Genomic DNA, 19,683 nt, shown 5'->3' on the forward strand with positions numbered 1-19,683 from the left:
AGACTTGTTAAGGGCAAAGTCTATGAGAAAATAGTAGGGTACCTGGAGTACCAGGAAGGACAGTTCCTTACAAGAGAAGTGAGTAATGGGCGGAGTCCAGATTTGAACACTCTCTGCTTCCTAAAGACACGTCTCCTTTAAAGGACAGAAAAATAATGATTAAGACTTGAGGCCAGGCGCGCTGGCTGACGCGTGTAACCATACCACTTTAGGAGGCCAAGGCGGGTGGATCACCTGAGGTCAGGAGTTCCAGACCAGCCTGGCCAACATGATGAAACCCCATCTCTACTAAAAACACAAAAATCAGCCAAGTGTGGTGGCAGGTGCCTGTTATCCCAGCTACTTGGGAGGCTGAGGCAGAAGCTGCAGTGAGCCGAGATCGTGCCACCGCACTCCAGCCTGGGCGACAAGACCTAGACTCCGTCTCAAAAAAAAAAAAAAAAAAAAAAAAGACTTGAAACCCCAGGGAGAGGGGCGCAGAGTTCACTATCAGGGAGAGTGGGGACCTAGTGGTGTGGTCCTGGGCGACCTCTGAGAGAGCAGTTCAGTAGTTTCCAGCCACGGAAGTCCCCCTGCTGGGTTTAGGGTGCAGTGGGTGCGAATCCCTGCTGTAGAAAACAGGCTGAAGAAAGCAAGCCACACAGGATGTTGTCTGGAGAAGGGCGGGCAGGTGGGATGGGGCATATTTCCAGCGGTCCCGGCAGGTTGTGGCTCGGAGGCCTCCGAGGGCCGTCGACGTCAGCCACGGCCGGGGCAGAGCGACGGCCCGGGCAGAGCCCCGGGAGGTGCCACAGTACCGGGGCCAAAGCCCCTCAGAAAAGCATGCTCCGCCGGCGGCCGCCAGGTTTCTCTGCGGAGTCTCAGAAAGGAAAACCCGTCCCCACGGGGGTCCCACGACGTCCCCGGGTCCCAGGCGCCGGGACGTTGGCAGAGGCGCAGCAGACCTTCCTCCCCAACCCGTACGGCTCCCGCGGTCCCCCGTCTCCCGGCGGCGTCGGAAAGTTCCCGGGGCTCGCGGCGGTCAAGACCAGAGCCGGGGCAGCCGCAGCCGCCTTCTTAGCCCGCCGCTCACCGCCACAGAGGCAGGCCTGCGTGGGGGTTTCCACCAAGTCGCCGACACCCCTCAGGAATTCCCCTACTGGGCCACACACAAACCCCGCTTCCTCCTTCAAATTTCCGCCGCCAGCTTTATCGATCCGAACGCCGCGCTGGGGTTTAGACCACTCCTCCCGGCGCCGGGCTCAGCCCGCCTTCGCCTTCCCTCTCCCGGCGGAACCCGTCCGCCTCGCGCGAAGAAACCCGAAGGCCTTCGGCAAGTTCCGTCCCCAGCGCGGGGGCGGGGCCGCTCGAGCTGCTCCGGGCCCAGCTCGGCTGTTTCCGTGCGCGGCCGCTGCGCACTCGGCACTGGGCGGCGCTGGCTGGCTCCCTGGCTGCGGCTCCTCAGTCGGCGGCGGCTGCTGCTGCCTGTGGCCCGGGCGGCTGGGAGAAGCGGAGTGTTGGTGAGTGACGCGGCGGAGGTGTAGTTTGACGCGGTGTGTTACGTGGGGGAGAGAATAAAACTCCAGCGAGATCCGGGCCGTGAACGAAAGCAGTGACGGAGGAGCTTGTACCACCGGTAAGAGGAGCAGGAGGAGGAGGCAGGAGCCAGAGAGAGCCGGGGGGACGGAGGGGGGACGGGGAGGCGCCGGACACCCGCGCTTGGGGCCTTCCCCTCGCAGGAGGGGCCGCGGTAAAGATGGAGCCTCCGCCCGAGCCCCACAACATCGCCGCCGCTCGCAGCGAACAAAGAATAATGGCGGCGGACTGGAGCCAGCGGCGGCCGGGGCGGCAGCGACTCTGCCTGCAGCCAGCGGCGGCGCTCATGGCGGGGGGCGGCGGGCGGCGGGCGGCGGGCGGGGTGGGAGCCGGCGGCCGGGGGTGTGTGCGGGCGGCCGGCCGCGGCGAGCTGGCGCCCGCGTTCCCGCCGCCGCCGCCGGGCCGGGCGCGGAGCCGGGAGCCCGGAGCCGCCCCGGGGGAGGCCGCCCGCTCGGCCCGGCGCTGCCCCCCGCGCCGCTCGCTCGTCCGGCCCCCGCCGCCCGCCTCGCCCCCGGCCCGACCCGGCCTGGCCTCCGGGGCAGCCGCCGCCTAGGTGCCGGTGGGGGGTGGAGGAGGAAGAAGGCGACAGTTGAGGGCAGAGGAGGTGAAGGTGCCTGCTGCCTTCCCAGTGGCCTCGGTGTCTGCCATGCCCGCTTCGCAAGGGGAAGAGCTGCAACGTCTGACCTACTCTTCTCTCCACTCTTTGTGCAATAAAGTTCGAAACCCAAGGTTTCCTCTCGTGCTGTATTTTATTCATGCCCTTTCCCCTCCGCTCCCACACCGTTGAGGAAATGCTGCTTTCTGCCCTGTGCTGCTTAGTTGAGAGATGAGAGCTTGTGTTTTGGGGGGAAATTTTTTACTCCTTCACCCCCTTGCTTTTTTTTTTTTTTTTTTTTTTTTAAAGTCAGTAGTCATGGAAATGCATGCTTTTTGGGAGAAAGAGGGTGCTAAGAAAAACATAATAACTTTTTAAACTGTTGGGATCTTATAAAAGGGAAGCTGGCGTTTGAAAACAGTTTCGGTTTTAACCCTTTTCAATAAGGTAATCATTACTCGAGGTCTATCATTCTGAAACACTTCGTTGAAACGAATTATCAGCCGATGTACTCTTGTTTTACATCATTTCGCGGGGTGCAACCTTGCCAACCGCGTTTGAGTTATCTGGATCTCCCCTCACCCTGTCCCACTCCCCCTACCATATTTCCCACGAATTTCTTCGTGAACTTTAATGAGAGATTTAATACTACTTCTAAAAATAGACTTTAAAGTATCCATTATTTCTCTCTCATGCAGTAGGTAACCCCCGTCTTGAGATTGCCAGTTTAAGCCACAAGCTGTATTTTTTCTTCGCCTGTTGGGAAAAGAGGACAGCAGAAAAATCATTGACACATTAAAAATTAAAAGAATTTTTAAAGGACATGCGGTATGACCTATTTAAGTTTGTAATATCATCCCAAGTTATAATTCTAACCTCAGCTGGCGTCTGCCTTCTGAAGGTTTAGTAGAAGATACTTTTGATTGCTGCCTATTGAAATATTTTACATTTATGGCTCATTTCCTGATTTAAAAGTAAAGCCCCAAACAGTTATTTTAGGTGGTGCAAAAGACGAACAAGTTTGTTTTAAAAATACTTGTCTGTCACTGTATGATTGCATTGTGATCGACACGTACAAACCTTCTGGTTAGGAACAAATACTGATTGGCACCAGAAGCACTGTCTTATTTTTCTGTATCCTAGTCACTTTTCCAAAACGTGCTTTGTTGTATTGCTTCTCTTTAAAAGACCACATTAGCAATTTGTCATTTACAAGAAACTTAAGAAGATGCGGTAAAGGGAGGTTTTCTATAAAGATTGGGAAAATGATTTTATTTTCAAACACTGAAAAAATTATATTGATAATGGTGAGTTACCATTTTTCCTTTATGATGTTCTGCAAGCCAGTATCAGTTGAGTAGATTTTTGTTTGTTTGTTTGTTTGTTTGTTTGTTAAGAATGTAAGTCGGGTGCGGTGGCTAGGGCCTGTAATCCCAGCATGTTGTGGGGCTGAGGAGGACAGATCACTTGAGGTCAGGAGTGCAAGACCAGCCTGGCCAACATGATGAAACCCCATCTCTACTAAAAATACAAAAATTAGCTGGGTGTGGTGGTGCGCGCCTGTAATCCCAACTACTCGGGAGGCTCGGGTTGCAGTGAATTGAGATTGTGCCACTGCACTCCAGCCTGGGCAGCAGAGCAAGACTCCGTCTCAAAAACAAACAAACAAAAAGAATATACGACTCTTCATTTGTGAGATTTTTAAAAAATTGTTTGCTGATGGCCGAATGCGGTGGCTCACGCCTGTAATCCCAGCACTTTGGGAGGCCGAGGCAGGCAGATCACGAGGTCAAGAGATCGATACCATCCTGGCCAACATGGTGAAACCCCGTCTCTACTGAAAATACAAAAAGCTGAGTGTGGTGACGTATGCCTGTAATCCCAGCTACTAGGGTAGCTGAGGAGGCGGAGATTGCAGTGAGCCAAGATTGCCCCACTGCCCTCCAGCCAGGCCACAGCGAGACTCCATCTCAAAAAAAAAAAAAAAAATTGTTTACTGATACGTTCTTTCTTCAGTCTTGCCCAAGAGATATTTTAAATTGTATTTTTTATTTTAATTTTTATTTATTCTTTTGAGATGGAGTTTCGCCCTTGTTGCCCAAGCTAGAGTGCAGTGGGGCGGTCTCGGCTCACTGCGAGCTCCGCCTCCCGGGTGCAAGAGATTCTCCGGCCCCAGCCTCCCGAGTAGCTGGGATTACAGGCGCAGGACACCACACCCGGCTAATTTTTGTGTTAGTGGAGACGGGGTTTCACCATGTTGGCCAGACTAGTCTCGAACTCCTGACTTTGTGATCCGCCTGCCTCGGCCTCCCAAAGTGCTGGGATTACAGGTGTGAGCCACCTTGCCCAGCGTATTTTATTATTTATACATTCATAATTTGTGATTCTTAGCAATTCCAGGTGGAACTTCAAACTTTTATATTCATTAATATTGTGAACATTCACCTGGAACATGTGACTAAATTGTACTTCTCCACTGTTCCAGCCATCGGTAAAAATTACAGCTGGATCCACTTGAATCTTTTTTTTTTTTCCCCCATGAACACCTGCATTTAGAAAGCTAATAAATTATTTGACAGAATTTGCTTGAAGAATATTAAAAGAACACTTCTTTGGGAATTTAAAACTTAAGTGTTACCTGTTTTGAATGAATTTTTCCCCCCCTACATAAAGAGCCTGAAGAAACTTAGAAACCTGATCCATAAAAATGGCACCTTTCTTTTTCTACTTTCTGAAACTCATATGCCTGATTAGGTCTCATTATTAGAAGTTTTGGTTTCTTCATAGAGAAGTAGCTTTATTTCTCTCTCATTCTAAGACATTTGGTTTTGTTGTTTGGGTACAGTAAGGTTATGGGGTTATAGTAAAACCAAGTATGTGTCTTCTTCACCTGTTTTTAAATTTTTTCTCCTTTTTATAACAGTAGGGAAAATTATTTATTTTTAACCTAATGCTTACAGTATATTACCAAAATTTATAGTTTCATTTATTCCATAAATAGCTTATCAGATATCAGTTACATAAACTTGTTTACAGCCAGCTTGTGACATAGTTTTGCAAATATCTTGATATATGGTGTAACTTTGATGGCTTCTTTATTGAATAGAGCTCAAATCTAAATTTAAGAGTGTAGTAAGATGTCAAGATAGAAAAATGCAGGAATTTTCTTTTTCTTACCCATATGTGAACTCATCTCTACGGCAGTATCACTTGAGACAACAGTTTATGGTAATTCAAATATTTATTTAGCACTCACTGTGACAGAGAATGTAGTTGAAAGAGCATGAGGTTTGGAATCACAGGCCTACGTCTGAATGCAAGCATTGCCACTACTCTCCTGTACCTACTCTAAAGGAATTTTGTGTCCTAAAGGAAGTTTCTTAATCTTTGTCAGCCTCAGTTTCCTTATATGTAAAATTAGAATACTACTACTTATTTCATAAGATTGTGAGATAAACATAAAGTACCTTAGGGCTACAACTAATGATAGCTAGTCCCTTAAGCTTTGTTTTAACTTCCTACCTGTGGGCCCTTAGGCAAGTTATCTTAACTTCTGGATACCTCACTTTCCTTTCTGATCAATGTAGAATAACTACCTCAGAATTGTGGGGATTAACTATAAAGTAATACATACTAAGTTCCAGGCGTTGTACAAGTGTCAAGTGCTCAAGTGTTGACAAGGTTTTTTTCTTTTAATTTTTTTTGAGACAGAGTCTCGCTCTGTTGCCCAGGCTGGTGTGCAGTGACACAATCTCAGCTCATGGCAACCTCTGCTTCCTGGATTCAAGTGATTCTTCTTTCTCAGCCTCCCTAGTAGCTGGAACTACAGGCATGCACCACCACGCCCAGCTAATTTTTGTATTTTTATTAGAGACAGGGTTTCACCGTGTTAGTCAGGCTGGTCTTGAATGCCTAGGATTATAGGTGTGAGCCACCACGCCCAGCCGGCCTGTTACTTTTTAAATTATTTATTATTACTATATGTAATACAGTGGATCAGAAGCTACAACAAATCCAAAGATGAATTACATTGTCTTATCTCTACCCTCAGGAACTGTTGGAGACACAGTGACTAAGACAAATTATGTGTCAAAAGAAAGTAGTCAAAGGAAAAAGGGATCACCTTTGGTGAAGTGAGGAGTATATTTTTTATATTTCCAATTTGGTTTTTTGAATAAGTAATTCATTCAGATGATCTGTAATTCAAAATATAATACAGCAAAATGCCCTACATTCTCTTGCCCTGTTACCTAAGTGTTAGCAATTTTTTATATGTCCTTTAAGAGGTGTTTTATGCAAACACGAGCAAATATGTATGTCCTGTCTCCCCCTTTTTGTACAAATGGTAGCATACGGTGTATACACTCTCCTATATCATGCTTTCCCCCCACTATTCAACATGCCTTAAACTTAGCAATTTTGTATCAGCACATAAAGAGCTTCTTCATTTTTTAACATATAATTTGAGGCATTTTATTATGTAAGTAGACTTTATTAACCAGTTAGTGAGCTGATTTTACTTTTAGGTCTTACATGACCTGTTAAACTAAGGGAAACTGCCATCTTGTCTTTATTTCTTTAAATGAAAAACTTTTTATTTGAATGAAAAATAGTTTGTGACAGGAAATTGTTATTTAAAGGTCCTCATTTCCTGTTTAGCTCCAGTTTTTAAAAGTTTTAGTAAAATGATCAAAATGTACATGAGGAGGCAAGCAAGCCAGGTTAAGAGTTAACTCACGAGGTGAATTTAACTCTTTTTGTTGAGGTTCTTACACTTCTAAACAGACTACTTATTTCAATTATTATTTTGGCCAAAAAGGTTTTTGTAGCTTTCTATCTTAATGAGAAAGAACATTCCATATAGTCCAGTGTTTTTTGCGTTTTTTTAACAGACAGCTCATGGGATATTATTACCCAGTAAGGCTGATTACTATATTAGATTTCTCCCTGCATTCATTTATTTTTTACATACTTGTTAACTTACCTTGATTTTCTAGTATTTCTTAATGTAATATGAGTTTTATATTTTGTACCTAAATTTAAAAATAGTGAGATTCACCTATATGATTGCTGAGATGATAAACTTTACTGTATAAATGGTTTTTTCCCCCTGTGTAAACCTTTGGTCAACCAGTTGGACCAAGTAATACGTATTTCAGCCAAAGCACAAAATAAGTTTTACTACCTTTTTTTTTTTCTCTAGCTTTTTGAAACAGTGTTAAGCTATAGTACTTTACTTTTTTTTTTTTTTTTTTTTTTTTGAGGCAAGATTTGTCTCTATCACCCAGGCTGGAGTGCAGTGGTGCACACTTGGCTCACGGCAACCTCTGTTTCCTGGCTCAAGCTATCCTCCCACCTCAGCTTCCTGAGTGGGTGGGACAACAGGCGCGCACCACCAGGCCCGGCTAATTTTTTGTATTTTTTGTACAGACAGGGTTTTGCCCTATTGCCCAGGCTGGTCTCGAACTCATGAGCTCAAGCGATCTGCCTGCCTCAGCCTCCCAAAGAGTTGGAATTACAAGCGTGAGCCACCATGTCTGAATGCTGTAGTACATTTTAAATATACGTGCTGTTTGTATTTATCTTTAAAATATATACACTATGACTTTTTAAAGTTGATTAAACTCAAAAAGTGATTAATAATTAGCAGCAAGGACACAAATCTCTTTGCAAAAAGCATCATTAAGTAAAGCTGTCATGGGCCAGGCACCGTGGCTCACGCCTGTAATCCCAGCACTTTGGGAGGCTGAGGCAGATGGATCACCTGAGGTCAGGAGTTCGAGACCAACCTGGCCAACATGCTCAAACCCTGTCTCTACTAAAAATACAAAAATTAGCCGGACATGGGAGCGGGTACCTGCAATCCCAGCCACTCAGGAGGCTGAGGCAGGAGAATCACTTGAACCTGGAACGCAGAGGTTGCGGTGAGCTGAGATTGCACCATTGTACCCCAGGCTGGGGGATAAAAGTGAAACTCCGTCTTAAAAAAAAAAAAAAACTGTCATGGTATAGTTCGTTTTTTGTATTCCCAAGGTGGTGGTTATGCATTGATCATATATGCCAAACTTTTTAATGTAAGAATACTGCTTTGAGGTTTTACTAATATTTGATTTAAAATACTACTATGTGCTATTTGGCCAGGCGCAGTGGCTCACGTCTGTAATCCCAGCACTTTGGGAGGTTGAGGCAGGTGGATCACTTGAGGTCAGGAGTTTGACACCAGCCTGGCCAAGATGGTGAAACCCCATCTCTACTAAAAGTACAAAAATTATCTGGACATAGTTGTATAAGCCTGTAATCCCAGCTGCTTGGGAGGCTGAGGCAGGAGAATTGCTTGAGCCCTGGAAGCAGAGGTTGCACTGAGCCAATATCATGCCACTGAACTCCACTCTGGGTGACAGAGTAAGATGCTGTCTCATAAATAAAATATTACTATGTGCTATTTGTACCTGCTAAATGATTAAAATGTTTGCAAAGTGCTTTTTGTTGTTGTTGAGACAGAGTCTTGCTCTGTTGCTAGGTCGGAGTGCAGTGGTACGATCTCAGCTCATTGCAACCTCTGCCTCCTGAGTTAAAACAATTCCCCTGCCTCAGCCTCCCAAGTAGCTGGGATTACAGGCACCGGCCACCATGCCGGGCTAATTTTTTGTGTTTTAGTAGACACAGGGTTTCACCATGTTGGCCAGGATGGTCTCGATCTCCTTGACCTCGTGATCCACCCGCCTCTGCCTCCCAAAGTGCTGGGATTACAGGCATGAGCCACCACACCCAGCCTACAAGAGTGCTTTTCTTCACATATTTGGGGATGGGGGTGGGGTAGATCATTGAAATGTGTAAAGGCAGAACATTTTTTATCTGGAACATACCTGTCTGTAGACTACCAGAGTTAAATGATTTCCCACAGTGTAGTGGAATCGTCAGTAGATTGACTCTTGGAGTGGAGGCAAAGATCATTAAAGCAACAAACTGATCATGTGAACCTGGTTTTTTTTCTTTCCAATATGCTAGTTCAGTCATTATAGAAGAGCCAGATACTGGTCAGCTTGCTGAAGTTGTAAGTAGAAGGTGTGGTTTTATCACATCGGTAAAATGTAGGTTTTTGAGACAAAACTTAAATAAGAATAGACATTAGTTTTTCTTCACATTCAGAATGTCTGACTCCCCTTAATATATACATACTCTTATCTCATCTACTGGGTTTTTTGTTGTCATTTTTTGTTGTTTTTTGTTTTGCCATCTCTCTCCTTTTAAGCTCTGCCAGACAAAGCCCTATGAAAATAGATTTTACAGGTTGAAAATCTTTTATCTGAAATTCTTGGGACCAGAAGTATTTCCAATTTTGGGTTTTTTTCAGATTTTAGAATATTTGCGTATACATACATAATGAGCTATCTTGGGGATGGAACCCAAGTCTAAACATGAAATTTGTTTCATATACACATTATACACATAACCTGAAGGTAATTTTATACAAAATTTTTAATAATTTTGTGCATGAAACAGTTTTGACTGTGACCTGTTACATGAGGTCAGGTGTGGAATTTTTCATGGCATCATGTCAGTGCTTAAAAAGTGTCAGATTTTGGATGTTTTACTAGGGATGCTCACCCTGTATTATATTTTGCGCAGATGTTTGCTTATTTGTCTTCTAGGCTACCAGAAAGAGGGTCGCTTAGAAAAACATATTCTGGCATTTATTCCAATAGATAAGAAGGCAGTTTCTCCAGTGATGAATAATTACCTATAAGCCTGTAATCCCAGCACTTTAGGAGGTTGATGTGGGCGGATCACGAGGTCAGGAGATCGAGACCATCCTGGCTAACACGGTGAAACCCCGTCTCTACTAAAAATACAAAAAATTAGCTGGGCGTGGTGCTGGGTGCCTGTAGTCCCAGCTACTCAGGAGGCTGAGGCAGGAGAATGACACAAACCCAGGAGGTGGAGCTTGCAATGAGCCAAGATCGCCCCACTGCACTCCAGCCTGGGCGACAGCGAGATTCTGTCTCAAAAAAAAAAAAAAAAAAAAAATTTTTACCTATAATTTAATACATGCATTATACATCTCCAATGATGAAAAATTACTATGTAGTAAAAAATTCTTGAAGCTAGATACACAATCTCAACTTCTAAAATAAAAAATAAACAGTAGTACTCCTTGATGAACTAAGTGCCTAAGTTGCCTTTTCTTAGGGTTGAAATAAGGTGATAAAGGAGTTTACCGTGAGACTAGCTGCGTGAACAAAGATGAAAAACACCCTTTCGGTTTTCTCCCTCTCGAATGATTCTAGGATCTCTAAAAAATAATCTTAAAAGGGGCAAGGTTTGGAGAGAATGAGGTCTGAGGAATTGATGGTGAGTTTTTTCTGAAAGAAGAGAAGTGACATTTGATTAAAGAGTTAAATGGGGAATTATTAATAAAATAGTTTAGGAGTAGAATGGATCTGAAAGTTGACACATACCAATGATGATAGAATGTGTCTTTCCCCAAAGATTAGTGAATGGTCTCTGAAACGAAGACATTTCTTTCATCAATTTTAAGTGAATTTCTAAGGATCTGGTTATCTGCTTGTAAGTTTTTGGTTATAATTGTATGACAGTATAGAAGTAACTAAAAATGTTTGTAATTTACCCAAGGTTAACCATTATTTTTGAGGGGTGTTATCCCTGTTGGTATAAGTAAGTAGTTGGCAGTAGAGGACACAGAAATACCTTTTCACTGCTGAAGTGAAAATTGTAGATTATTCTGAATTATTTGTACTCTTTTTTTTTTTTTTTGAGAAGAGTCTTGCTCTGTCTCCCAGTCTGGAAAGGAGTGGTGTGATCTCGGCTCACTACAACTTCCGACTCCTGGGTTCCAGCGATTCTGCCACCCCAGCCTCCCAAGTAGCTGGAATTACAAGCACGTGCCACCATACCCAGCTAATGTGTGTGTGTGTGTGTGTGTGTGTGTGTGTGTGTGTGTGTGTGTGTTTTGTATTTTAGTAGAGATGGGATTTCACCATGTTGGCCAGGTTTGTCTCCAACTCCTGACCTCAAGTGATCTGCCCACCTCAGCCTCCCAAAGTGCTGGGATTACAGGAGTGAGCCACCGCACCCAGCCCTATTTGTACTCTTGAAAGGGAGTCATTTTCTTATAATAAGTATCAGTAGTAGCTCTATCGTTTACTGTGATCAGTAGTAACACTTTGACTTTATGTATTGCCATTTATCAATCATTTATTCAGTGAAGATTTATTGACCATTGACTTTATTATAGTTGGTGAAATAATCACAAGAAAATTTATTCAGTTAGGTATTCATAAAAATACCTAGGTATTAAATGAAGATTGTTCTAGTTGATATAAGCAATAAAGCCTGCCTAAAGCCTGACTATACGGCTCCTACCCTCAAGAATCTTATGGTATAGTGGGGATGATGAAATAGTATAAGATAGAATGATTTATATGTGCCAGAATACATGACATAATTTTTGCTATCTTGAAGAGCTATAGAGTTCAGAAGAGAAGGGGCTTAGTGAGGAAAAGTTTTGTGGGAAAAGTAGAATTTACGTTGAATACTAAAGAACTTAGATAAGTACAGATAGAATGGAGTGTATTCTAGGTAGTGGAAAGGACAACAAAATGAAGATATGGACATACAATGAACTTGACATACTCATAAATTGGTGAAGAAAGTATTAGATTATAGATCTACATTATGAGGAATGCTGAGTATGAGGCAGGGAGCTTTGAGTTTCACATAAGAGAAGATAAGGTATAAACAGAGGAATAAAATGATGAATTGGGCTGAGATGTAGATTTCCTGACTCCCAGTCCTTCTCCTTGTAAGAACGTTTTGGTGAATGACAGATTGCATATACAACAGTGGTCCCGTGCTAGTGTAAACAAACCTATTAAGAAGAACTTTTATAGGTATTCCAGAAGAAGGCATTGTTACCATAGGAGATGACAGCTCCATGCAAGTGATTGCCCCTTGAAGACATTCCAGTGAGACAAGATGTGGAGGTGGAAGGCTGTGATATTGACGATCTTGACCCTGTGTAGGCCTAAGCTAATGTGTGTGTGAATGTCTTTTTAACAAAAAATTTTAAAAAGTGACCGCGGATGGTGGCTCACGCCTGTAATCCTAGCACTTTGGGAGACTGAGGCAGGTGGGTTGCTTGAGCCCAGGAGTTTCAACCAACCTGGGCAACATGGCGAAACCCCGTCTCTACAGAGAATACAAAAATTAATTAGCTGGGCTTGGTGGTGCATGCCTGTAATCCCTGCTCCTCTCAAGGCCGAGGCAGGAGAACCCAGGAGGCAGAGGTTGCAGCGAGCTGATACTGTGCCACTGCGCTCCAGCCTGGGTGACACAGTGAGACCCTGTGTCAAAAAAAATAAAACAAAATAAAGTTGAACAAAAAATTAAAAAGTAAAAAAAAAAAAAGCAAAAAGCATTAGATTCTTTTTTTGCTTTACTTTATTAATAAACTTGCTTTCACTTAAAATCCCTTTAGAGAAAAAATACTTTTATACAGCTGTACAATGTATCTGTGTTTTAAGCTATGTGTTATTACAAAAAAGTCAAAAAGTTAAAAAAATTAAAAAGCATATGAAGTTACAGGAAGCTAAGGTTAATGTATTACTGATGAAAGAAAATGTTGTTTATATAAATTTAGTGTAGCCTGGATGGGCACGGTGGCTCACGCCTGTAATCCCAGTACTTTGGGAGGCCAAGGCAGGTGGATCACCTGAGGTTAGGAGTTCGAGACCAGCCTGGCCAACATGGCGAAACCCTGTTCCTACTAAAAGTACAAAAATTAGCCGAGTGTGGTGGCAGGCTCCTGTAATCCCATCTACTCAGTAGGCTGAGGCAGGAGAATAGCTTGAACCCAGAGGCGGAGGTTGCAGTGAGCCAAGATTGCGCCACTGCACTCCAGCCTGGGTGACAAGAGCAAGACTCCGTCTCAGGAAAAAAAAAAAAAAAAGTATAGCCTAAGTGTACAGTGCATATGAAGTCTACAGTAGTGTACAGTAATGTTGTAGGCCTTCACATTCTCACACTGATTCACCCAGACCAACTTCCAGTCCTTCAAGCTCCATTTGTGATAAGCACCCTGTACAGGTGTACCATTTTTTATCTTTTATATATCTTTTATTTTTACTGTACCTTTTCTATGTTTGGATATGTTTCAATAACAAATACTTACCATTGTGTTACATTTCCCCACAGTATTCATTGCAATAACATGCTGTATGGGTTTGTAGTCTATACTATGTAGCCTTGGTACATAGCAGACTATACCATCTAGGTTTTGTTTTTGCAACAAAATTAGCTAATGATGCATTTCTCAGAACATATTACCATCAAGTGACACATGACTGTATTATTGTTAAAAATTGGACATCATAGATACTTTTTAAAATAGCTTTATTGAAATATAATTCACATACTATACAATACACCCATTTGGTGTGTACAATTCAGTGGTTTTCAGTATATTCACAAAGTTGTGCATCTGTTACCACAATCAGTTTAGGACATTTTCATTACCCCTAAAAGAAACCTACACATCTCTTAGCCATCACCTCTTAATCTCCCCATACCTGCAGCCCTAGGCAACCACTAATCTCCTTTCTGTCTCTATAGGTTTGCCTATTCTGGACATTGTGTATAAGTGGAATCATATAGCCTACTGTCCATTGTGATGTGCTGCCTTTATTTAGCATAATATTTTCAAGGTTTATTCATGTTGTAGTATGTATCAGTATTCATTTTTATTGCCAAATAATAGTCCAGTTTATGGATATACAGCATTTTATTTGTGGAGTTCATGGACATTTGGACTTTTTGACTGTTATGAGTAATGCTGCCATAAATATTCATTTATGTTGACTTGCTTTCATTTCTCTGAGTATATACTCAGGAATGGAATTTTATGGTAACTGTGTTTAACCATTTAAGGAACTGCCGGACTGTTTTCCAATCTACTGCACCACCAGCAGTGTATGAGGGTTTGAATTTTCCCCCATCTTCATTAACACTTGTTATTATCTGTTTTGGGGGGTTTGGGATTTTTGTTTTTGTTTTGTTTTTTTAATTATAGCCATTCTGCTGAGTGCAAAGAGGTAGCTCAGTTTGGTTTTGATTTGTATTTCCCTCATGACTAATGATATGAAGCTTCTTTTCATGTGCTGATTTGGCCATTTGTATATCTTTGGGAAAATTTCTGTTCAGATCTTCTGCACATTTTAAAATTGGGTTGGCTTTTGTAGTTGTTTATTGTTCTGGATACAAGTCTCTTGTCAGATATATGATTTACAAAAATTTTCTCCTGTGGGTTTTCCTCATTTTCTTGATGGTGTCTCTTGAAGCACAAAAGTTTTTAATTTTTATGATTTCCAGTTCATCTAATTTTTCTTTTATTGTTTGTGTTTTGGTGTTATATTTTGTACATCATAAATTCTTGTTTAATTATTATAAACATTTAAAAAATATCTCCGTGATCTCTGTGAAAGCCCAGGCAAACAAGATACCATTATTTAATGAAAAATAACTAAAGCTACTAATGTGTATTTGAAGTTACAATCCAGCTACCTCAGGCCTTCCCTTTATTCTGTGTCCATATCCTTCAGTTTGTAGTGACAGATGAAAGAAGCAAAGATGAAAATCGAGAAATAATTTTGAGTGAAACATTTTAATTTAAAGCACAGTTGTCCCTTGGTATCAATGGGGAATTGGTTCCAGGACCTCCTTAGGTACCAAATCCACAGATGCTTGAGTCCCTATTATATAAAGTGGCATAGTATTTGCATATAACCGATAATGTCCTCCCATATACTTTAAATCATCTCTAGATTACTTATAATACCTTATATAGTGCCTGCCCATCACTTGACTCTCATGGGTTCAATATAGGACTCAGCATGCAGCAAATTCAAGCTTTACTTTTGGGACTTTGGGGATTTTTTTTCCCCCAGACATCTTCGATCTGCAGTTGGTTGAATCCACAGATGCTGAATCTTTGGATATGGAGGCCCAATTGTAACTATGAATCAAGAATTTATTATTTATTATGAGAGAATGTATTATAATGACTATGTGATTGTAGTGTATAACTCATACACTCTACCATATTTGGGAAATTCACAGTTACAAACATTTACCTATGAAGGGGGAGTGAGTAGTCCTGGAGAATTTAAGTGATGTATTTACTGAGTCCTGGAGAATTTAAGTGATGTATTTACTGAGTCCTGGAGAATTTAAGTGATGTATTTACTGTGTAGAAACTCACACTAAGTAAGGCGTAGTCTTCATCACTCTTGTAGTACTGCATTATCTCTTGGTGAAGTTTTCAGGGTTTTTGTTTTATTAATGGGTTTTGTTTTGGTTTGGTTTGGTTTTTAATGGAGTCTGTCGCCAGGCGGGAGTGCAGTGGCGCTATCTTGGCTCACTGCAGCCTCCGCCTCCTGGGTTCAAGTGATTCTCCTGCCTCAGCCTCCCGAGTAGCTGGGACTACAGGCGCGCACCACCACGCCCAGTTAATTTTTTTGTATTTTTAATATAGACGGGGTTACACCATGTTGGCCAGGATGGTATCGATTTCTTGACCTTGTAATCCGCCCACCTCAGCCTCCCAGAGTGCTGGGGATTACAGGCATGAGCCACTGCACCCAGCCAAAATTTTTGTTTTTAAGTAATACTAGTTTAAACTTATAAATAACTCACTTAGGGTAAATATTCTAGCCAAGATCGTGAAAAAATACATTGATTTCATTATGTTCTTAATCAGATCTGCATCAGATTACCACAAATAGGAAGCTATTCTTTCTTTTTTTCCACAATTCATTGTATTCCTACCATTTCCAAATAGAAGTTTATGGTTTTAAATTACTGGTGTTAAGTACTTGTTTGGAAGGATTTTATAGTTAAACTAGTTATAATAATTTATACATGTCAAGCTCTTTCATATATAGTACATATTTTATCTCTCATTAGTTTTTGTAAGCTCTTGAGAGAAAGGTTCTTTTTTATTTCCAACTTGTAAGTTCAGAGGTACATGTGCAGGATGTGCGGGTTTGTTCCATAGGTAATCGTGTGCCATGGTGGTTTGCTCTACACATCATCCCATCACCCAGGTATTAAGCCCAGCATCTGCCAGCTGTTCTTCCTGATGCTCTTCCTCCTCCCACCCCCAAACCTCTGACAGGCCCCAGTGTGTGTTGTCCACCCCCCTACCGTAGTGTCCATGTGTTCTCATCATGTAACTCCCACTTATAAATGAGAACATGCAGTATTTGGTTTTCTGTTCCTGTATTAGTTTGCTAAGGATAAAGGCCTCCAGTTCCATCTGTGTTCGTGCAAAGGACATGATCTCGTTCTTTATGGCTGCATAGTATTCCATGGTGTATATGTACCACATTTTCTATATCCAGTCTATCATTGATGGGCATTTCGGTTGATTGCATGTCTTTGCTATTGTGAATAGTGCTGCAGTTAACATATGCATGCATGTATTGTTATAATAGAATGATTTATATTCCTTTGGGTATATATCCAGTAAGGGGATTGCTGGGTTGAATGGTATTTCTGCCTCTAGGTTTTTGAGGTATTGCCACACTCTTCCACAATGGTTGAACTAACACCACCAACAATGTAGAAGCATTTCAGAGAAAGATTCGTTCGTTCTTTTTTTTTTTTTTTTTTTTTTTTTTTTTTGAGACGGAGTCTGGCTCTGTCGCCCAGGCTGGAGTGCAGTGGCGTGATCTCAGCTCACTGCAAGCTCCGCCCCCCGGGTTCCCGCCATTCTCCTGCCTCAGCCTCCCGAGTAACTGGGACCACAGGCGCCGCCACCTCGCCCGGCTAGTTTTTTGTATTTTTAGTAGAGATGGGGTTTCACCGTGTTAGCCAGGATGGTCTCGATCTCCTGACCTCGTGATCCGCCCGTCTCGGCCTCCCAAAGTGCTGGGATTACAGGCTTGAGCCACCGCGCCCGGCCTTTTTTTTTTTTTTTAAATGAGACAGAGTCACTCTGTTGCCCAGGCTGGAGTGCAGTGGCATGATCTCGGCTCAATACAACCTCTGTCTCCTGGGTTCAAGCGATTCTCCTGCCTCAGCCTCCTGAGTAGCTGGGACTCCAGTCATGTGCCACCATGCCCGGCTAATTTTTGTATTTTAGTAGAGATGAGGTTTCACTATGTTGGCCAGGCTAGTCACGAACTTCTGACCTCAAGTGATCCACCCGCCTTGGCCTCCCAAAGTGCTGGGATTACAGACATGAGCCACTCTGCCTGGCCTAATTCCAGAGAAAAGTTCTTATATGTATTATGCTATAGTCCCATAGTATGGGACTATTACTGTGTAGTAATTTTCAGTTCTGCTGAAAGCTCTGTAGGCGTTACTACGTAGTAGGCACAGAGTATTTGTTTAATGAGTGATTCCCTATTAAAGGGTCATAAATTTGAAAGGTAAAAGTTAGGAACAATTCCTTTTTAGAGTTGTACAGATTAAAGGAAGTGAATTTTTTTTTTTTGGAGACAGAGTTTCGCTCTTTCTGCCCAGGCTATAGTGCAACGCCGCGATCTCGGCTCACCACAACCTCCGCCTCCTGAGTTAAAGCGATTCTCCTGCCTCAGCCTCCCAAGTAGCTGGGATTACAGGCATGCACCACCATGCCTGGCTAATTCTGTATTTTTTTAGTAGAGACAGGCTTTCTCCATGTTGGCCAGGCTGGTCTCAAACTCCCAGCCTCCGGTTATATGCCCACCTCAGCCTCCCAAAGTGTTGGGATTACAGGTGTGAGCCACCATGCCTAACCAAACATATTTTTTTTTAACTGAGGAAATTAGATTCATTGTCCAAAGCTTAAAAGGAAGGTTTTCTACTTTGAGTTTTTATTAACTCTGATACTTTACTATGATAGTACTTCCAACCTCTGAGACATGAGAAATAGCATGAGATTGTGGTCATCAAAATGACCTTACCAGAAATCACCACCAGGTTGGTGATAAACAGTACATCTACATAGACAGTTGGACTTTATGTTGATTCTTTCAAGATTAAAGATGAAGATGCCTGAACTTGAAGCAAGTCTTTTATCAATACTGTACATAAAGCAAAATACGCTGTATGATACTGTAATGGTGGATACATGTCATTACGCATTTGTCCGTAGAATGTACAACACCAAGAGTGAACCCTAAGATTAAAAAGTAAACAACAACAGTAGGCTGGGCGCAGTGGCTCATGCCTGTAATCCCAGCACTTTGAGAGGCTGAGGTGGGCGGATCACCTGAGGTCAGGAGTTTGAGACCAGCCTGGCCAACATTGTGAAACCCCATCTCTACTAAAAATAAAAAAAGGTAGCCAGGTGTGGTGGTGGGTGCCTATAATCCCAGCTATTTGGGAGACCGAGGCAAGAGAATCACTTGAACCTGGGAAGCGGAGGTTGCAGTGAGCTGAGATCATGCCACTGCATTCCAGCTTGGGAGACAGAGTGAGACCCTGTCTCAAAAAAAAAAAAAAAAAAAAAAACAAATCAAAGCCTGTACATAAAGTATGTACTGTTGTCTGCATGCCATTTGTCAGTTTTATAGATTAACCATGGTTGGTTTTTAAATGTAGTCCAGTATGTCCTTGGTACCTTTGAGTTCTTGGGCTTTTTCCTTTGCTGTTTGACTAGTAAGCAAAATGTAATCAAACTAATTAGCATATTACATAATAGTCCGCATAGTTCCATTGCCAAATATTACAGAGAACTCCTCACTTTTTATAATTGGAGGCTATCTGGTATAACCCTGAAGTCTTGAACTTTCCTTACAAATCTCTTAATATCTTTTGTTCTCTATCTGTGAAGTTAGCTAACATCAGAATTCCTGCATTATAATTCCTCCCATAACATGTCTGTCTCACCTGAAGAAAACTGAATTTTCACTCTTGCATGTCCAATTTGTAAATAATTCACCAAGAATAACAATTCAAAATAACAAATGTTACTTCATAAACTTATTTTAAAAACACTTGGACATTCATCTCCCATTTGGATGTAGTGATTTTGACATAATCACTTTGGTTTTCGTAAGTAAATGTAAGTAGGCTATACGTATTTAACTTTGGGGCATAATAACTTTTGGGTCCTTACAGTTTCAGCATTGAGCTAGTTTACAAAGCAGAACTAACATTTGAAGACAGCTTCATTCTTTGTCAACATAAAAATTGCTTTTGTCAAAGTAACTGTAGGAAGTATATAATCTCTTTTTTCTTAAAAAAAATGAGCTCCAAATAGCCATTTTGTAATGCTTCATGTATAGAGGTTTCTGTGAAATCAGTTCTTAGAAATGTTCAAAGTGTAAAAAGCTGTGAAACACCCATTAAGTGGGTGTTTGGAATGAAAGGGGAATGAAAAGATATGAGATAAAAATGTTATCTAAAATAATGCATAGTCATGGCTGCTGCTTAGCTAAGCAACACTGTCTGTTGGTGGCCATATACATGAAGACTTGTTTCAAATTCTTGAGTAGAGTCTTACCTGA

The 19,683-nt window shown here is 42.2% G+C and overlaps 1 protein-coding gene across 6 annotated transcripts in view; it reads left to right on the forward strand.

Moving 5' to 3' along the window:
* Positions 1-1,442: 1,442 nt before the first annotated feature.
* CREB1 (cAMP responsive element binding protein 1) overlaps positions 1,443-19,683 on the forward strand; it is a 77,836-nt gene continuing 59,595 nt past the window's right edge. For 5 of the 6 annotated variants that reach the window (XR_003721169.2, XR_013401809.1, XM_028830547.2 and 2 more), the window contains exon 1: positions 1,443-1,615. The gene's annotated coding sequence lies outside the window, so the exon portion shown is untranslated. 6 annotated transcript variants of the gene reach the window in all.

Source organism: Macaca mulatta, chromosome 12, assembly GCF_049350105.2.
Source record: "Macaca mulatta isolate MMU2019108-1 chromosome 12, T2T-MMU8v2.0, whole genome shotgun sequence".
Taxonomy (NCBI): Eukaryota; Metazoa; Chordata; class Mammalia; order Primates; family Cercopithecidae; genus Macaca; species Macaca mulatta.